The sequence below is a fragment of the Podarcis melisellensis genome (genome assembly GCF_964234715.1).
Source record: "Podarcis melisellensis genome assembly, chromosome: 7".
Lineage (NCBI taxonomy): Eukaryota > Metazoa > Chordata > Lepidosauria > Squamata > Lacertidae > Podarcis > Podarcis melisellensis.
In genome coordinates, this window is record NC_138539.1 from 6,858,510 (window position 1) to 6,878,679 (window position 20,170).

At 42.5% G+C, this 20,170-nt stretch overlaps 1 protein-coding gene across 3 annotated transcripts in view; it reads left to right on the forward strand.

The window, feature by feature from the left end:
• The window catches only part of TRAPPC9 (trafficking protein particle complex subunit 9), a 287,922-nt gene that overhangs the window by 176,335 nt on the left and 91,417 nt on the right, over positions 1-20,170 (forward strand). The gene's annotated exons all lie outside the window — the stretch shown is intronic.

A 20,170-nucleotide genomic window follows, 5' to 3' on the forward strand; every position in this document is an offset into this window, starting at 1 on the left:
GATGCCCTTGTTTTGACTGTGTTGGGCAATGGGAAGGCCGTGGATAGTGATCTCTGTAAGAACATTTTTTGGTGTGAAGGAGCCTGCACACGTGTATTGACAGATGGCAAGTTTATTGCTGGCATCTGGATGTCAGAGACACTTGTTGTTGTTTCAAGGGATGGCTGACTAGTGAATAAAGAGCCTTTTTCCAGGAGAGCAAACTCAAGCATCAATCTGCAGGAAATGGATGGATGAGAGTACTTGAAAAGGAACAAAGGATAGCTTCGAGTCCTGAAGATGAGGCATCAGTGCAACTTGAACCTCTGTCTCCAACCTGCAGGCCTCTCACATGTTAGAGGAAACCTTTGTAAAGCGTTCAAGAGCTGTTAGAAAAAAGCTATAATGATTGCCTTTAGACATTGTGTGACACCATTCTGTACCCAAAACAAACCACTGGCTCATTGTATGTTCATGGAAAACTGACTACTCCTCACGTAGATTTCTTTGAAATCTACCTTCATCATAAATAAATAACACTATTGAATTCTGGTTTTTGTTGGTTTGCGCAAGCCAGAAAATATTCTCCTGTAGGTTTGTGAGTGCATTCAGTGGGCACAGAAGGCTAAGCTGACTCTTGGAGGGGAGAAGAGAATAGAATAGAGTGGCTGGAAAATGCAAGTGTGGGTGTGAGATAGAGAGAACCATGTTGTTGTCTGGATGGATTATTTTCTTGTTTGCAATGAGAAGCCGTTTTCAAATGAACGCAGGGATGGAAGAGAAAGCTGCCCACAGAAGTCAGTGAACAAATTCAATATTATAACGCAGCAGAGATTGGGCTAATCTTTCCTCTCCATGGTAAAAAAATGAAACCTTGCTTTCAAAATGGTCCTAAGTACTCTACTTATCTGATCTAAGCTTCGTCCGTATTTTCTGCTCTGTTTCTCTTCTTCTTTTGTATTTGTACTTCTGTTATTTTTGAGGTATGTGTGGGTGGGATTGATTTGTTTGACTTGGTTCAATAAAAAACAACCTTTAAGTGTTGTCCAGCAGTATGAGACCCTTACTTCATGTAGTTGGGCAGAAGCAGAGGGGTAAAAGCTCTTGGAGTTTGTTGGCCAGAAATGTAGTCACCATCATAAATAAGAGGCTTTGCCCCCACTGTAAATGTAACTTTGAAATGGAAGATGAACAGCATTAGGCTATTGCATTAAAATAAAAAGTAGACTGTGAGAGGGTTTATTGCCCCACCGCCTTAAATAGAAGGAAATCATGTTTGCTCCAGTGATGCTAAAGTGCTGTTTTTAAACGTGTTTTAAACATTGATCAGTGTTTTGGGCTTTCCTGAAAAGATTGTGCAGGTCTTAATGACAGTACAGATTTTCCTTTTCTTGTAGATGTGAGGAAAAGTATTTCTTTGCTGGCTTTCCTCTGAGAACGCCAGCAAAGATAGCTAGAAATCCCTTAATTTGGTAAGCAACAAACAGGCTTATGGAGGCTATAACTCACTTTACTTCATCAGATGAGCAGAGTGATTAAGTTCATTATTTAATGGGAATGGCTTTAAACTTCCACTTCCTAGGGTTGGGGTGGGTTATGATGGTTAATTTGCATTTTGAAATCATGGGGAACGGGTAACTTACTTTGAACATGATTTCTCAGAGCAAATTGGAATGTTACTTTTTGTTCATTTTTCTGGTTATCTTCACTTCAGCTGCTTAAACTTGTCTGTGTCTCACTTCATTCAGAATCACTTGGATGAAGAGCCCCTTTTCCTTAATCTTGTAAGAAGACTGCAGTCTCTCTGTGGATTTCAATTTCATGTTGAGGAATGTGTAGTTTTGTGCTTCATTATTTCAGAAGGTGTAGTATAATTGCAGTAGGGGGCCTAACCTGCTGAGCAAAAAGCATGTGGCGGTTCTGAGCACTCCCTCCAGATCTTTGCTTCAGTAATGTGCTGAAAGGCAGATTTCTCAGGAAACCTGTCAAAGGCGTCTTTGTGCATTCCTAAATGAAATGCAATGTTACATTAAAGTCAAGGCTAGGAGCAGGGCACAGAACAAGGAAGCACTTTGAATGAAAAGCCTTCCAATCATTGAGTTCATACCAACATTTAGTTTTGAGATTACATACAGAGAATTGTCTAGAAAGAGCATTATCTGCATTATTGCTGTGAATTATTGTTAGGTGCACTGTGCGGTTTTGTACTTGTGGCCTTGGCACCAAGTTTTGTGGCGTGCTGGCAAAGTTTTCCAGAGACAGCGCAATAATTCTTTCTCCTCGGTATTTTACGTCTCTACACCCTGGAGTAGAATGCTAGGAGCTGTTTTGGTCACTTAAGGAAAAATACCTGTCCAGGGGGGAAAACCCACCCATGGGCTGCATAGAACAAGAAGAAATACACCCCAGAGTATATAAACCAGTGGCATGTTGATTTGCAACAACTTGCTTTCATGATTCTCCGTGCTGTTCTCTTTTTTGTGTCATCCGGGGTCAACAGTGCACAAAGGAAGAGCGAAACCCATGCAAGATCAGCATTTATTGCTGCAGTGGGAGGAAAATTTGGGGAAGTTTCTTCTCATATTCCTCTTGGAATTTGTAACATCTTGCTTTTTTAATGTCCTGTTATACAAGTCTTTCAAGGATTGCCTACTTCCAAGATCTGGGGCCCCTCATGCATGATATCTGAGATACAAGTAATTATAAATCTGAGAACTTGCACAATGACCTTATTTGTTGCATTGCAGAATACTGCCTGTTAACTGTAACACACACCATAAACTTTGGACACAGCCTGTCTCAAATTCTTGTAAACCAGAGCTGAGGGTTTTAAAAGGAGAAGAATATTCAAAATAGGAGGATAACCGTAACTCCATCCGTTTCCAGATATCATGAAATTCTATACCTGTTGTTTAGTATTCTGAGGAGGCTTCCTGGCCGGAATTTTTCAAGTGTCCGGCATTCTCATTCAATATTTCACACTCATCGACTGTGTGCAGACTTCAGTGAGATCCCCACAAATTGCTGTTAGTCCGAAAAGCCGGCTAAGAATTAGCAGTTCCGTCTATGTTCCATGTGTCCCTCCACCTCACCCCCAAATCCACCTGGCACCCTTTTCTGCTAATACCTCTCTTTCCACGAGTGTTGCTGCTGTGTCAGCCAAAGGAGAACTTGCTATTTGTCAGTCTCTGAATAGGAATTTGTTTGTTCTCTGGACAATTGTTTCAGTGATATGAGAGAACCATTTATCAATGTGCCAGCCAAGTGAATTATGCTGGATTGTGGTCTGGAGTGGCATCAGCTGCTCAGGAGAGACTGAAGAGAAAATCAAGTATAGTTTCTATTTATTACGGCCACTCTGGGGCAGACAGTTTGGACTTTAAAGTAGTAAATATAATCATCTGCTTCCTAGCCTTTTTGCTTTCTTCTGGCTTTGATCAGTGTGTAACTAAAATAAGGTTGATGCATTAAAAAGTGGCCTACAACTGAAGGCCTGACAGTTCTCCATAAAATGGGCTTATTTTTCACCTGATTTATCATCCAAGTGTCACCCAGGAATTTTTTGCCCCATTATTTTGCCCAGAACTGAAGGCAGCTGAGCTGACAAACAGCTTCTACTGACAATAGCTACAGATCAATGGGTATGTGCCATCATCTCAATATTTGCCTGTCTGAAACAAGCATAGCTTCTTTAATTCAAGGTATTCACAGTATGCCAGAATGATGAGAAGGATGAGGTCAGTCTTTCACAACCAGAACCACACAACTGAAAATGTCCTCTCTTGTGTGTCAGCCAATTGAGCTTCTGATGGCAATGTTCTGTGGAGCAAAGGATCAGCTGGTGACCACAGGCAGCGATCGGGTTGCAACACTCCAATCTGTTTTTAGATATTAAAATAATTTTACAGCTTGTATTGATACTGGTTGCGAACCAAAACATCTGTTTGCATTCATTAAAGGCAACCAGGTATGTCCCTGATGTTTTTTCTTCCGTTATTGCGGCTGACAAGGTGACAGGATGTTACATTTCAAAAAATATGCTCGCAAACTACTTGATGGAAAACAACAGAAGAGTAACCTTGCACAAACTTAGACTAACACATAACTGAGCTGTATTGCAGCCCTGAAGCTGTTCAGGTGAAATATAAGACTGTCAATCAGCTTTAAGCACAACAGTATTCAACGTTTAATCAAAGCAATATGTATTCTTTTAACAGGATGCAAACAGTTTGCAGGACTGAGAAGCTGGAGGATTAGCCCAGCAGGGAGTCGGTTGTTGATCGGGTGGCAATCCTTGGGGCAGAACAACTCAAAAGTTGTTACACAAGCAAACAAATGGACAGGGAGGTATCCCAATTGGGCACACCATGGCAATATTCGGAATCAAGATACTATGATGATTCTGATGCTTGTCGTCTCTGATTAGAAGTGGCTTTCCGGGGTTGGAGGCAGGGGTCATTCCGTCAACCTGCTACCTGATTATTATTTTAAAACGAAAAGCAAAAACAAGATGCTAGAGGCCGAACAGTCCAGTCCATGCTGTGTTGCATAGCCTGGCTCTTCCTCTAAGGATCCTAAATATTTGGCTGAGAAATGTTGTTGTTGTCGTTTAGTCATGTCCGACTCTTCGTGACCCCCTGGACCAGAGCACGCCAGGCACTTCTGTCTTCCACTGCCTCCCGCAGTTTGGTCAAACTCATGCTGGTAGCTTCGAGAACACTATCCAACCATCTCGTCCTCTGTCATCCCCTTCTCCTTGTGCTCTCCATCTTTCCCAACATCAGGTTCTTTTCCAGGGAGTCTTCTCTTCTCGTGAGGTAGCCAAAGTATTGGAGCCTCAGCTTCAGGATCTGTCCTTCCAGTGAGCACTCAGGGCTGATTTCCTTCAGAATGGATCGGTTTGATCTTCTTGCAGTCCATGGGACTCTCAAGAGTCTCCTCCAGCACCAGAATTCAAAAGCATCAATTCTTCGGCGATCAGCCTTCTTTATGGTCCAGCTCTATTCTGAACTAAATTTAACAACTATCCTTGGTGGTGGTTGATTACTCCATTCAACTTATTCAAATTCTCAAGTGCCATAGTTTTCACAGTCTACCAGCTTCCAGTATCTTCCCCCGCCCAAAGAAACTCCTCATCTTTATTACCTAAACAGTAGGGATAGAGCTCACTGAAAGTATCACCTCCAGATTTTTTAATGGTATCCAAACACCATGATTTTGTCACATTTAAGTTGCTTACTCACCATGAGCTCCATTTGTCATTTCTTTCATCCTGTAAAATGGCATCACAGCTCTCCTTTTATCGGACAAAGGCTGAAGTGTATGTCACTGTGTAGCAGATAGCCCAAGATTTTGATCCTCTGTCAGAGTATGTTTTGTTTTGTTGGCCTACTTTTTCACTTTGGTTTTTAGGAGCATTTAGTTAACTCTGAACAAAAAACCATTCCTCCCTGTTTGGCTATCAGTGATCAAATTTGATATGATTGTTATTTGACCATAGTGTATTTCATATCTCGCAACCAAAAGCAGGTTTTGTGCACAAGCCGATTCATATTTTTGCTCTAGACAAAAATCCTTAAAGTCACTTAAAGTAGAACCTAGCTGCCTTAAATGTGATCCAGCACATTACTTTGATTTACTACTCAAACAATTGCAATTAATATTAAAAAGCAAAGTTCCTTCTGTAACTAGATTGTTTATTCATTTGGTTGAGTGAAGTCAGTTACTCCCTAATACATTGCATACTACAAAAAGTGAGTTTCTAATTGCTAAACTATGCTCTTTCTTTTGACCAAAGGGCACACACACACGATTCCTGCAGTTTTCCTATCAAATATAAATATAACTATAAGATTTACTATAGCTATAGTATTGATTTTTCTCTGTCTTTTCTTTGGTAGCTTCTAAACATCTTTCTTAGATAACATTGCAAACACACTGCCTCTGATCCTGTACAGAAACTTGTGTTTGCAGAGACAGTTCTGTGGATTTCAATATGATTACTTGTGGCCTTCTTAATAGGTTTTGATAATAACTCCTGTAGGTTCTAAATGGCTCACTATGGCCCATATGAACATAAATTTAAACCTGTAAGAGCAAAAGGGTGGTTATAAACAATCCTTTCAGTAGGATGCTACTGTTGTGCTAAGCCATGGATCAATACAGCCCACATGCCAATCCAGTCCTAATTGCCCTAAGGGCCTGGATGAAATAAAGCTGTAAATTATACTCCAGAATATTGATCCTTAAATAAAAGTTATTGCCTCTAAGTGCTGACGATGTACTTGACACTACTGTGAAAACAGCCTCTTTATACTAGGGGCATGCTGTCCAACATTTATATCCCAGAAAAGTGCTAAGATTATATATTAAGTCTAAAATTACAGTGTAAGCAAATTTTCTTCCAAAATTGATTATAGGGGGGAAAAAGAACCCTGTTAACTAGGTTCTGGCTAATAAAAGTAAAAATCTGCCCAGATGGGCATGTCGGCTCCCAAAAAGGGGACATGTCTAGGTTTTCCCAGACGTATGGCAACCCTAACATAGCCAGTGATGGGACATTAATAGGCAAGAAATTCTGTGATGCCCCCTTAATGAAGAAAATATTTGAACTCTTTGATTAGTATTCTTTTTCTAGCAAAGCAAGAAGCAGGGGAGAGAAGAGAAAGAGAACCGTTTTCTTTCTTTGTCAGTGCCGATTCCACTTCTAAAATAATAAATCTAATTTGTAATGTGCCAGCCACCAACTGCACCCTGTGTTTTAACCCCCTAATGTGTTTAATTTAGTTAATTCACAGCAAAAATACATCACTGCAAGAGTTTGTTTTGGGACAGTTTCTGATAAGCTCCGTATTACAGCTTTCCCGAAGCTGTGATTGAAGTTAAAAGGACAGAGTGGATGAAGAACGTCTTACTCTGTTTCTAGGGAGCAGAAGGAAGTTATCCTGACACCTTAAAGACTATATTTAGTTAAATGTCATATCAATAGATGCAACAGTGCCATTGCTGAGGGTGGAAACAGAAATAGAGAAGGCACTTTGCTCCAGTCACTGCACCAGCAACCTGCAACGCTGGAGACCTCCTCCCTTTCCATCATCCACAATGATGCTTGAAATTGGCAAAGGGCTTGGGAGCATCCAGATTCTATTTGATTTTCGGTTGCTTTGTTCTACAGACAAAGGCATTTCTTCCTGTCAATGCACGGGAGAGCAAGAGAGAGCAAAGAGGTGCACAGCTAAAAGCATTTTTATCTAGCAGGCATCCTGGCTTGTTGCTAAACCCTAATGGTAGGATGGCAAGGCCAAACTATTTATTAAGATATGAACAAACTGGTGCTGTCTTTCTTCTCCCAGTCGTTTGTTAATGTGTGAATTCATCAAGCTGATGTAAGACTTAGCTTCTTTGCACCAAGGGGATGGAAGTGACTGGTCAGGTCAGGAAAGAATTAGTCAACTTAGCGTGATTAGTTTGGACAACTTCTTGTTCGTTTTCAGATTTCCTGAAAGAGAGTCTGGCTAAAATTTATAGTGTTCCAGCACTCCAAAAATTAAGGGAAAATGTATGTGTGTCTTATGGAGTGAATGCAGGCTCCTTGGCTTCAGCGATAGCAACGCGAAGCCTCCGAAGCGCAGTGGGAGCACTCCCACCGCGCTCCGAAGGCTTCGGGTTGCCTTCACTGAAGCCTGGAGACCGAGAGGGGTTCCTTTCGCCGAAGGGTAGGTGCCCCTTCAGCTAAGTGGGAGGAGAAATGGAAGGGGCTCCGTTTCTTCTGCCGCTTCGCTGAAGGGGCGCTGCGCAGAGAGGGGGAGAATTTTTTCTTTCTTGTTCTCCCCCGCTAAAACAAGGTGTGTCCTATGGTCGGGTGTGTCCTATAGAGCAAAAAATACGGTAGTTGTTTAGTTCCCTCAGGAACTGAACAAGAGCGCCCAGAGTAAGGAAAGTGATTCAGGGCACAAGTAGAATGAGAATATTAATATTAATAATACTTTTATTTTCATTTAATTTCATTGTACACAGGTTTAATATCACATTGTTTAATTTCATTGTACACAGGTTGTACAATGACAATAAAAGTATATATTATTATTGTTATTATTGTTGTTGTTGTTATTATTACCCTCAGGAACCGAACGAGAGTGCCCAGAGTAAGGAAAAGGATTCAGAGTACAAGTAGAATGAGAATATTCAACTGCTGTTGCGATCAGCTGGCAATGTTCCCTGCTTTATATGTATATATATGTAGAACAATGGATCTAAAAAGTTACAAACGCAGCATCAAGGCCTGCATGTCAACCTTGCTTGTTAAACTTCTTTCCACATCTTTATAACTGGAGCCTGATCCTCTGATACCATTTACTGAGGTTATATTTCATGATTGTGCTTTGTTCTGCCTCTGTGACCCAACCGTTCCTTCAACTCTTCCAGCCTGCCTCTCTACCCGTCACTGCATGACACAGGTGCAACTTGTAAGTGTACATTAGAGGAAACCTTTGTAAGGAGTTCAAGAGCTGTTAGAAAAAAGTTATAATAATTATCTTTAAACTTTGTGTGACACCATTCTGTATCCAAAACAAGCCACTGACGTATTGTATTTTCATGGAAAACTGGCTTCTCTCCATGTAGATTTCTTTGAAATCTACCTTTATCATAAATAAAGAATGCTATTGAATTCTGGTTTTGGTTGGTTTGCGCAAGCCAGAAAATATTCTCCTTTGGGTTTGTTTTTCTTAAAGGAATCATAACTCACCCTCTCCTACCATCTCATCTTAGAATCTTAGAGTTGGAAGGGTCCCAAGGGTCATCTAGCCTAACCCTCTGCAATGCAGGAATCACAGCTAGAACATCCATGACAGATAGCCATCCAACCTCGGCTTAAAAAACTCCAAGGAAGGAGAGTCCACCACCTCTTGTGGGAGTCTGTTCCACTGCTGAACAGCTCTTACCATCAGAAATTTTTTTCCGAATGTTGCATCGGAATCTCCTTTATTGTGACTTGAAGCCATTGGTCCTAGCCACTGGAGCAGGAGAAAACAAACTTGCTCCCTCCTCCATGTGACAGCCCTTAAGATATTTGATATGGTTTTCCCAGTAGTGATGTATGGAAATGAGAGCTGGACCATAAAGAAGGCTGATCGCTGAAGAATTGATGCTTTTGAATTTTGGTGTTGGAGGAGACTCTTGAGAGTCCCATGGACTGCAAGAAGATCAAACCTCTCCATTCTTAAGGAAATCAGCCCTGAGTGCTCACTGAAAGGACAGATCCTGAAGCTGAGACTTTGGCCACCTCATGAGAAGAGAAGACTCCCTGGAAAAGACCCTGATGTTGGGAAAGATGGAGGGCACAAGGAGAAGGGGACGACAGAGGACGAGATGGTTGGATAGTGTTCTCGAAGCTACCAGCATGAGTTTGACCAAACTACAGGAGGCAGTGGAAGACAGAAGTGCCTGGCATACTCTGGTCCATGGGGTCACGAAGAGTCGGACACGACTAAACGACTAAACAACAACAACATATATTATACACACGTATACACACACACTATTATTTTTTCAATTTTTTTTATTGGTTTTCCAAAATTTTAATCAATCAAACAAACAAACAAACAAACATAAATAATAACTGAACTTCATCCAATCTTAGTGACATTGTTAAGTGACTTCCTCAAATCTCCCTAGCTAAATTTCACTTTGTATCATTGTAACAGGTTCCCAAAAACAATTTGTCTCATAATATTAACTTAATCACTTAACATCTTTCTTTCTTTTCATTTTAACTTTAAACATATTATTCTCTAACATCACATATTTAAATCCTAAACCTATCTGATATTTGCAAGTTTTTCCAGTTAAGTTATCTTAACGTATTTGTCAGGGAACTGCCATTGGAGCCAGAGAGAGAGGGAGGGCTCCGGAGGGATTCCGGAGAGCGTCCCGGGAGGGAGAGAAGCAGCCCATCTTCTGGGGAGGGAAATCAGCGTAGCACCAGTGGAAAAGGGGGGCAGATGGGGGAATCGGCGAGGTGGCTCCATGATTCCTCGCCGGGGACCAGCGGGGAGAGCACGGGTCCTCCGCTGCCCACACCCTCCCTGCGCAGAAGGCTTCCGCGCAGGGAGAGTAGGCGGAGACTTGGCGTCAAAGAGCTTCTTTGCTGGAAGAAGTTCAAGAAACGCCCACTGACGGATTCTGCCAGCGATTGAGACAGCCACAGGCGAGTGGCTGTCCGGACAGAAAGGGTTCACTCAGACAACACAGCCAGGTGTGGCGCCGATTTACGCACGAGCAACCCCTAGAACCATTACAGTATTTAAATACATAGTCTTTAAATTTCATCCATTCTTCCTGGTGCTCCTCCTCCTTCTGGTCGCGGACTCTTCCAGTGAGGTTGGCTAGCTCCGAAAAGTCCATCATCTTTGGATTTGATATCCCGCTTTATCACTATCTGAAGGAGTCTCAAAGCAGCTAACATTCTCCTTTCCCTTCCTCCCCCACAACAAACACTCTGTGAGGTGAGTGGGGCTGAGAGACTTCAGAGAAGTGTGACTAGTCCAAGGTCACCCAGCAGCTGCATGTGGAGGAGCAGGGAATCAAACCTGGTTCGCCAGATTATGAGTCCACCTCTCTTAACCACTACACCACACTAGCTCTCATTAACAGCCAAACGCAACGAATGCATGTTCTTGCTAGTTAGGTTGAGAAAGGGTTATACAGTGGTGCCCCGCAAGACGAATGCCTTGTAAGACGAAAAACCCACTAGACGAAAGGGTTTTCCGTTTTTCGATGCCCTTCGCAAGACGAATTTCCCTATGGGCTTGCTTCGCAAGACGAAAACGTCTTGCGAGTCTTGCGATTTTTTTCGCTCCCCCCCTTTTCTAAGCCGCTAAGCCGCTAATAGCCTTTTAGCCGCTAAGCCGCTAATAGCCGCTAAGCCGCTAATAGCGCTAAGCCGCTAAGCCGCTAATAGGGTTGCTTCGCAAGACGAAAAAACCGCTAGACGAAGAGACTCGCGGAACGGATTATTTTCGTCTTGCGAGGCACCACTGTATGCACCAAGCTGCGTTATTGATAGGCATTGATACAATTCTGACTAAATACATTTCCGACTAAACATCAGGAAAAACTTTCTGACAGTAAGCGCTGTTCAACAGTGGAACAGTCTCCCCCGGAGGTTGTGGACTCTCCTTGGTTGGAGGTTTTAAAGCAGAGTTTGGATGGCCCTCTGCCATGGACGCTTTAGCTGAGATTCCTGCATTGCAGGGGGTTGGACTAGATGACCCTTAGGGTCCCTTTCAACTCTACAGTTCTGTGCTTCTGTGAATTGGTAGAAAGGGCTCTGTGTAATGTCATTATCCCCTCTTCTGCTGTAGAGGAAGGAGCTTATCATAATTCCTGTTCCCCCTTCTCTTCCTTCGACCAGCTATGAGGGCAAACATGCCCTGTGCTTCCTGTTACTGTAAATATAAGTATTTTGCCTGCATAGTTTTTACTGCTGCCATTGCAGTGAACCGATGCAAGATTATAAGCAGGTAAATTATATTTCAAAACTTACTTCCCAAGCTGTTGCCTGATTCATTGGTAAGTAGGATAAGAGAGGGAGAGCTGGCTTACTTCATACTTGGACTTGCTCAGAACACGGTTTTACAGCCTAATTCCTGTGCTTTTAATTTTGCTGCTTAACCCCTACACATGGGCACCTGGAGGGATAAATTGCAATTAATATATTCTCTCATACCCATTAAAACCCACCCCACAGAATCCTTGGGTTGTACTCAACAAAATTATCCCTTTCACACAAGTACTTCTGCTTGTACAACAGACAAATCTTCTCTCCATCTTCTACATCCTCCAATCTGTTCTGGGGATTCCCCAAATCTCCAGAGCAGTTGACTGTTGATAAATATGTTTTCCAGTTTGTAAGCACTTTGGAAAAGCTGAGCGCTTTCCCACAAATCCCTGATTCAAGTATTGAATGAATAGCTTGCTCGCCCCTCAATTCTGTTTTTAGTTAATACCCACCTTTACAACTGCCCTTTTTAAAGAACTTTTCCTAGTGTAAGAGCCAGGCTATGCAATATGCCATTTGGATAAGTCTAGAACTCATAATTGCAGTTACTTTGTGGTGATGTACTACTAGAAGCATTGCAGAGCTAGCAAAAAAATATATATAAAAACTGGCTACAGTGTTGAAAGAATTTAGTTTTCCAAGTTTCATTTTATCTACTGTAGCTCTTGCTATGTTTTCTGAATGCCGCATATTCCTTTTGAATTATTCTGAAGCCACCTCTGATTCTGTAGCATTCTTATTTTCATTGATTGCAATTTAAAGTGACTTGGTTAAGGGCTCTTAATTTGAAAGAAGATACTACTTCATGTCTCACTAACGATTAACTAAGTGGTCCTACTCAAAAATAATAGAAGCAATGTGATTTATTTAACATTAATATACCACTGAGAAGCAACCCGAGTGCTTTTTACAATGTGCTGCTTACGGCATGTGCTGACGATAATGATGTTTCTTTCCAATCTAATTTGTTTTACAAAGAAAAGGAAAGACTAAACTGGCACAGCCTAACGTAGCAAATTTTATCAAATTTAGAATCAGCTCGATAGTTGAAAATGCCCACTTTTTGAGGTTAAAGCAACCTTCCAGATCAGAGGAATGGTGTTCCTAATGCACTGTCTGGTTTCAAATTGCTTTAGGGCCTTTGGCACATCTTTTAGCGTTCATTTAGAAAGACAAATGATTACAATTCATTGTATCTAAAGCAAGAATATCAGTTCTGAGAATACCACACAAACCTGTTAAGGGGGAAAAGTAAACTGTGGCTCTGAAGTGCTCTGAAAATGCATTGCTACATTAATATATATATATATCTCCAGACTCCTTAAATAATATTTTGAGTTCCTGAGAAGTCCAAACCCAACTTGTCACTCAGATAAGCCACCATACCCGAGGACTGGAAAGTAGCCAATTTTTAAAACAGGACCCAAGGAGATCCTGGAAATTACAGACCAGTTAGCTTACCAATTGTCCTTGAAAAACTTGTAAAAAGTATTGCCTCTCATAAAAGTAGTTGTGTGGTCACATGCAACTTATATACCGTATATACTTGAGTATAAGCAGACCCGAATATAAGCCGAGGCACCCAATTTTACCACACAAAAATGGTATAAACCAGTTCACCACACCACAAACCTGGTGTGGCAGCAGCAGCGGAGGAAGAACAAGCAGCCTGAAATGGCTGCTTTTGGGCTGCTCGTTCCTCCACCGCCGACAGCGGCAAAGGAGGAGGAGGAGGAGGAGGAGGAGGAAGGAGCAGCCCGAAAAAGACCCTCACTGAAGTATAAGCCGAGGGGGGCTTTTTCAGCATAAAAAATGTGCTGAAAAGGTCAGCTTATACTCGAGTATATATGGTACTCATTACTCTTGGCACACGTACACATAATGTTTTCTCTCATTTTCTGTGTGGGAAAAGGGAAGAGAGGAAAAGAGATTTATTTTCTGTTAACACTTGAAATACTTGCATGCACCCTAACATGGAGATAGTCTAAAAGTGGGATGCAATAAGGTCTGCCTCCTGCTGTTCACATGAATCCTGCCTGTTATCTTGTGCCTCATGCAAGGAAAGGATTGAAATGCACAGTGGCCTATTTGATTCCTTCCCCCAACCCAGATGTGGACCTTAACACTTGAGATAATGATTTGAAAGCATTGCTTTCAAAATGACGAAATCCGATCCCTTCCACTGCAGCTCAGCCACATAAAAGAAAAGACATGATTAACATGTCAGGGTAATCCTTATCTGGGCTGCCCAGTCATTATTATTAGCCTTCATTAGTTTTCTAAGTCATTAAGAAACCCCAACTGTTCCAGGTTCCTTGCCAAAGGAAGCCTGGAAGACTCAGCTATGCCTGTGGCAATTTCTTCACAAGCCTTCTACCACTTAGAAGAAAAAAAGTACTGTGATTATGTGAGTTCCTCCACATTTTTAATTTTACTCTTGATTAACTCCACTTCAGTTATGTTTTTCGTTATCCATGGCTGGATCCCCAGGATGCTAATTGCTACTGTAAAACTACAGATACTGCTGAGCTAATGGCATTCTGAGGAGGGAAAAACTTTGGAAATCAAATGAACAGATAGGTAGAAACTGAACTTCTGAATATTTTGCCGTAGCAAGTTCCTTGGGGGCTGTCTTGTTTTTCTTAGTGTTTGCAAAACCTAGAAGAGGGTGTTGTCTCTTCTGTTAGTTGTTTTCCCTCCCTCCTTCATTTCCAATTAAGCTATCACATTTTATCTCCTAGCCATAGAATAGGAGAATATATCAGAATGTATTGAAATGGGAAGGTTAAAGGTAAAGGGACCCCTGACTGTTAGGTCCAGTCATGGCCGACTCTGGGGTTGTGGCGCTCATCTCGCTTTATTGGCCGAGGGAGCCGGCGTACAGCTTCTGGGTCATGTGGCCAGCACGACTAAGTCGCTTCTGGTGAACCAGAGCAGCACACGGAAACACCGTTTACCTTCCCGCCAGAGCGGTACCTATTTATCTACTTGCACTTGGACGTGCTTTCGAACTGCTAGGTTGGCAGGTGCAGGGACCGAGCAACGGGTGCTCACCCCATCATGGGGATTTGAACCGCCGACCTTCTGATCGGCAAGTCCTAGGCTCTGTGATTTATCCCACAGCGCCACCCATGTAAGGTTAAGAATCAAAAATATAAATCTGTCGCAATTTCTATGTAAATAAGATGATATAGCAGGGACATTTCTGAATTCCAACAGTGTGACTCCCCCTTACCACCTTTGCATGTTCTGTTCATTAGGTTCCTTCTTTCATGGGAGTGATTTATTATCATTTACTAATTTATGTGCCAATTATATGCCAAAATGGCTTTTATTCCCATGAGCAGTGAAATGGCCAAAATGGATTGTTATGGATATTTGCCTATCAGCAGCTATGGGGGCTAGAACCAGGAACCTTGGGTTCTGGGTACAGGTTGAAATGTTTTCCTTAAAGTGCAATATTCACAGGCCTATACAGAAAGGACTATAAAAGGCTTCCTGTATGAGCTCAGACCTTGTCTAAGTTGCAGGGTCCTTCTGTCTCTGTCTCTCTATTGGATTGCACTGGGTTTCTGTTCTGCATAGTAGCCAGCAGCTGGTAACCTTAACTTAAATACACAAAAGTTACATACAAACTTTTATCAATGCATGCAATGAAATAAAAAGAAAATACAATAAAAACAACCAGCTCAACAACTGGAGTTTAGTGAAAAGGAATTAAGAATTCAACATTCTATCCTCATGTGCATAACTGAATAGAGTATTTTTGTAAGCAGCTGAATTGATCAGGGCAAAATAAAAATAGTGGCATAATTGTTTTGAGTGATGTAAAGGAGCCCTTGTTCCCTCACTGTGAGAAGAAAAAGTTACAGGGAACCAGGCAGAGGGCCTTCTCGGTGGTGGCGCCCACCCTGTGGAACACCCTCCCATTGAATGTCCAGGAAATAAACAACTATCTTGATGTTTAGGAGACATCTGAAGGCAGCCCTGTTTAGGGAAGTTTTTAATGACTGATGTTTTAATGTACTTTTAATCTTTTGTTGGAAGCTGCCCAGAGTGGCTGGGGAAACCTAGCCAGATGGGCAGGGTATAATCAATCAATCAATCAATCAATCAATGAAACATTATTTACTTGATAGGTAACAGAATTATAGATGCTTCAGTTCAGGGGTACCCAGTGAGGGGCCAGGATGTGGTGGACTCTCCTTTGTTGGAAATTTTAAGCAGAAGTTGGATGGCCCTCTGTCATGGATGCTTTAGCTGAGATTCCTGAATTGCAGGGGGCTAGACTAGATGACAGGGACACAGGTGGCGCTGTGGGTTAAAGCCTCAGCGCCTAGGACTTGCTGATCGAAAGGTCGGCGGTTCGAATCCCTGCTGCGGGGTGCGCTCCCGCTGCTCGGTCCCAGCGCCTGCCAACCTAGCAGTTCGAAAGCACCTCCGGGTGCAAGTAGATAAATAGGGACCGCTTACCAGCGGGAAGGTAAACGGCGTTTCCGTGTGCAGCTCTGGCTCGCCAGAGCAGCGATGTCACGCTGGCCACGTGACCCGGAAGTGTCTCCGGACAGCGCTGGCCCCTGGCCTCTTAAGTGAGATGGGCGCACAACCCCAGAGTCTGTCAAGACTGGCCCGTATGGGCAGGGGTACCTTTACCTTTACCTTTAGACTAGATGACCCTCAGGATCCCTTCCAGCTCTAAGATTCTATGAACCTGGTTCCTCCCATGTCATCGTTACAGATAATCTGCAAGCTACTGTGCCATTTGTGCTCTTTGCTGATCTCATATCATATGTAGAAGATAAGTAGGTTCAACCAAGGAAGGAAAAGGTTACACGATGGGCACAACATACTGACAATTTTCCAATACAGTAGTACCTTGGGTTAAGAACTTAATTCGTTCTGGAGGTCTGTTCTTAACCTGAAATTGTTCTTAACCTGAGGTACCACTTTAGCTAATGGGGCCTCCCGCTGCCGCTGCACGATTTCTGTTCTCATCCTGAAGCAAAGTTCTAAACCTGAGGTACTATTTTTGGGTTAGCGGAGTCTGTAACCTGAAGCATCTGTAACCTGAAGCGTCTGTAACCCGAGGTACCACTGTATAGAAAAGAATTTCATTACAATGGCTAGATTTCAAAATAATAGTCTGCTCTCTGAATTTTTCTAATGCCCATTTCAATGCCTTTTGCTTTGCGATATGTTGCGACCAAGCAACAAGACCCCATCCATGAAAGTACATCCACATTTTTCGTCATTCAGACCAATTTTTTTCTTAATGAGTGTGAAATGCTTAATCGTGGCTTTCCCTTAATCTGCTTTTGTGACATTATGATATCCGTCCTCTCTTAGGTAAAGGATGGCAGAAAAGCCTCTTAAGGCTCTCCGTTAACCAAGATTTGTGTTCCTAATTCACCACAATTGCAATTTTCTCTCTTGGTTAACAGTGTCTCCATTTTTCCTGTAAGGCGGTGCCTCTTAATTGCTACCAAATCCAGATGTCTTCTTGAATTGCATGTCACCTTATCTCTCAATTTGTGCCAGTCACAGAGGATTACTGACACTTCTCAACAACCCCATCCTTTATGCTCAGTGTACTATTTTCCAGCTATAGATGTTTTCCTGGAGTTTTCCGTATTTTTGTTGTCACTGCATGCTAGCTGCAGTGTGCTTTTCGGTGGTTCTGTAAGTATACATTTGACACTCTTCCTAGTCTTTCTTGCCATCTTCAAAAAGACTCCTTGAAATGCACATTCTTCCTTGTCAGCACTTTTCCTCTTATAGACAGGAGAGAAAAATAAGCAGGAGATAGAACTTGCTGGCCAAAAATGGTAAGGGCTTTTTCTTAGGAAGATAGTTTGACTCCCAGCAATGCAGAAAAGAAGTGGGAATGGGAGGCAGTTGACAACCATGTATATAGACTGAGTACAATATTCAGCTTGGAGTCCAGCTCTTCAGAAAAAACACCCTGATTCACGAGGCTACCTAATTTGGTTCAGAGTCTGATGTCAAGTGTTGATTCAGAAACATGAAACTTGATAACTCCTCCATTCACTATTATGGACAAATTAAAAAATGGGCATAACTTTTATTGCTGTTGGAACTGAATGTCATTTGGAGGCATAGGAACTCCTCCTCAGCCTGCCTTGTTACAGACAGATAGGTCTAAGGTGGGAGGTTTTATGCTGGGAACCTTTAAAGACCAATCCCTTCAAATGAATAGTTTATAAGAAATAGAATAATAGAATTGTGGAGTTGGAAAGGACCACAAGGGTCATCTATTCCAATCCCCTGCAATGCAGGAATCTTTTGCCCAACATGGAGCTCAAACCCATGACCCTACCAACTCATGCTCTACCAACTGAGCTATCTCAGCCCTGGTTTTTGAACCAGTCCTGACTCCACAGGCACCAAGGATTATTGTTGTTGTTGTTGTTTAGTCGTGTCTCACTCTTCGTGACCCCATGGACCAGAGCACGCCAGGCACTCCTGTCTTCCACTGCCTCCCGCAGTTGGGTCAAGCTCATGTTTGTAGCTTCGAGAACACTGTCCAACCATCTCGTCCTCTGTCGTCCCCTTCTCCTTGTGCCCCCCATCTTTCCCAACATCAGGGTCCTTTCCAGGGAGTCTTCTCTTCTCATGAGGTGGCCAAAGTATTGGAGCCTCAGCTTCAGGATCTGTCCTTCCAGTGAACACTCAGGGCTGATTTCCTTCAGAATGGATAGGCTTGATCTTCTTGCAGTCCATGGGACTCTCAAGAGTCTCCTCCAGCACCATAATTCAAAAACATCAATTCTTCGGCGATCAGCCTTCTTTATGGTCCAGCTCTCACTTCCATACATCACTTCTGGGGAAACCATAGCTTTAACTATACAGACCTTTGTTGGCAAGGATTATTAATATTAGCATTATTTGCAGGATTTAAATTTGCCAGCACAGTAGCCCCTTATGAAGGGATGGATCTTGCCAGATTTCAGAGGCATAGCTCCAGTGGTTTTCCTTTGAGGACAGCGTTTACAGTTTTGGGGTGGTATTTGACAATAGTAGATGTGTTAGCGTGCGCCACAGGGGAAGAAGAGTCTGAACATCTGGCACCCACAAAGCTAACAAGGAGCCCCAGTAAAACCATTCCCTCAAATTAGAAGCTAGATCTGACATGTTTCCATTTTTCCAAACATGCTGTCTTCAGCATTTTATTTTAACGTCCAACTTTCCGGAGCTCCTTGAACCACTTTGGATGGCCCTGTTTTGGTTTTGGGCACTTCAGAGAGTACCTGCTTCAGCTTGCATTAGCCCTGAATCTGTCCAAAACTGATGCTTTTCTTCAGGATTCATCCAAATTGAATGCACACTCCACTGACTTTTTTCCTTAGTGGGTGTAGAAGACAAATGCCATCTTTGCTTTTATTTGGTCCAGCTGCGATAATGTTGACGAGAGCCTACAAGGCGTTTGGGGCAAGGCAGCTCTGATGGAGCTAAACTAGGTGTGATCTTTGCTGTGCAGTTTGCCCACAGAGGTTCCCAGCTATTTTGAGGCAATATCTTCATTTTTAGAGAACAATACTGGCAACTGACACATGATGACCTGATAAAACAACGAACTGCCTTACGAAGGATAGAAAATGCCGGTCAGATGAACTCAGACAGGTTCTTCACATATCTTTTGAACAAGCACTGCAGATATGCTCAGATTCAGGCTACACTTGAATAAGCAGAATGCACATGAACAGTCTCAGAACAACTTAAGTTCCTAAACAGTATTATATGTTGGTTTCCTGGAAAAGGGTTGAAGTGGTATATGTTGTTGTTGTTGTTTAGTCGTTTAGTCGTGTCCGACTCTTCATGACCTCATGGACCAGAGCACGCCAGGTACTCCTGTCTTCCACTGCCTCCCACAGTTTGGTCAAACTCATGCTGGTAGCTTCGAGAACACTGTCCAACCATCTCGTCCTCTGTCGTCCCCTTCTCCTTGTGCCCTCCATCTTTCCCAACATCAGGGTTTTTTCCAGGGAGTCTTCTCTGCTCATGAGGTGGCCAAAGTATTGGAGCCTCAGCTTCAGGATCTGTCCTTCCAGTGAGCACTCAGGGCTGATTTCCTTCAGAATGGATCGGTTTGGTCTTCTTGCAGTCCATGGGACTCTCAAGAGTCTCCTCCAGCACCAGAATTCAAAAGCATCAATTCTTCGGCGATCAGCCTTCTTTATGGTCCAGCTCTCACTTCCATACATCATGACTGGGAAAACCATAGCTTTAACTATACGGACCTTTGTTGGCAAGGTATATAACTTTTGTTAAATTAATATGAGATAGAAAAGGTGCAGACCTGAGCACCCAAAACTTTCCTTTGAGGATAGATTTATAACGTGGTAGTCTACTGATATGATGAAGAGTTTGGGAAAGGAGTGGGAATCTATTTCTCCAAAGTTTAAGGGAAAAGGGAATAATATCCCCAAGTATTACACCATACTGTTATTGGCGCCAGGCTCATGACCTGCACTTGCCCAATTATTCTGTTTTCTTGGACTGAACTGGGGTTAAGATAATGCATCAAAAATGAAACTATTCTTTGGTGTAAGTTAATTCTTCCCACACTTGCGTTTGGCTTTAGTGCTTCTCTCGCCAGGCCTATCTCCCTAG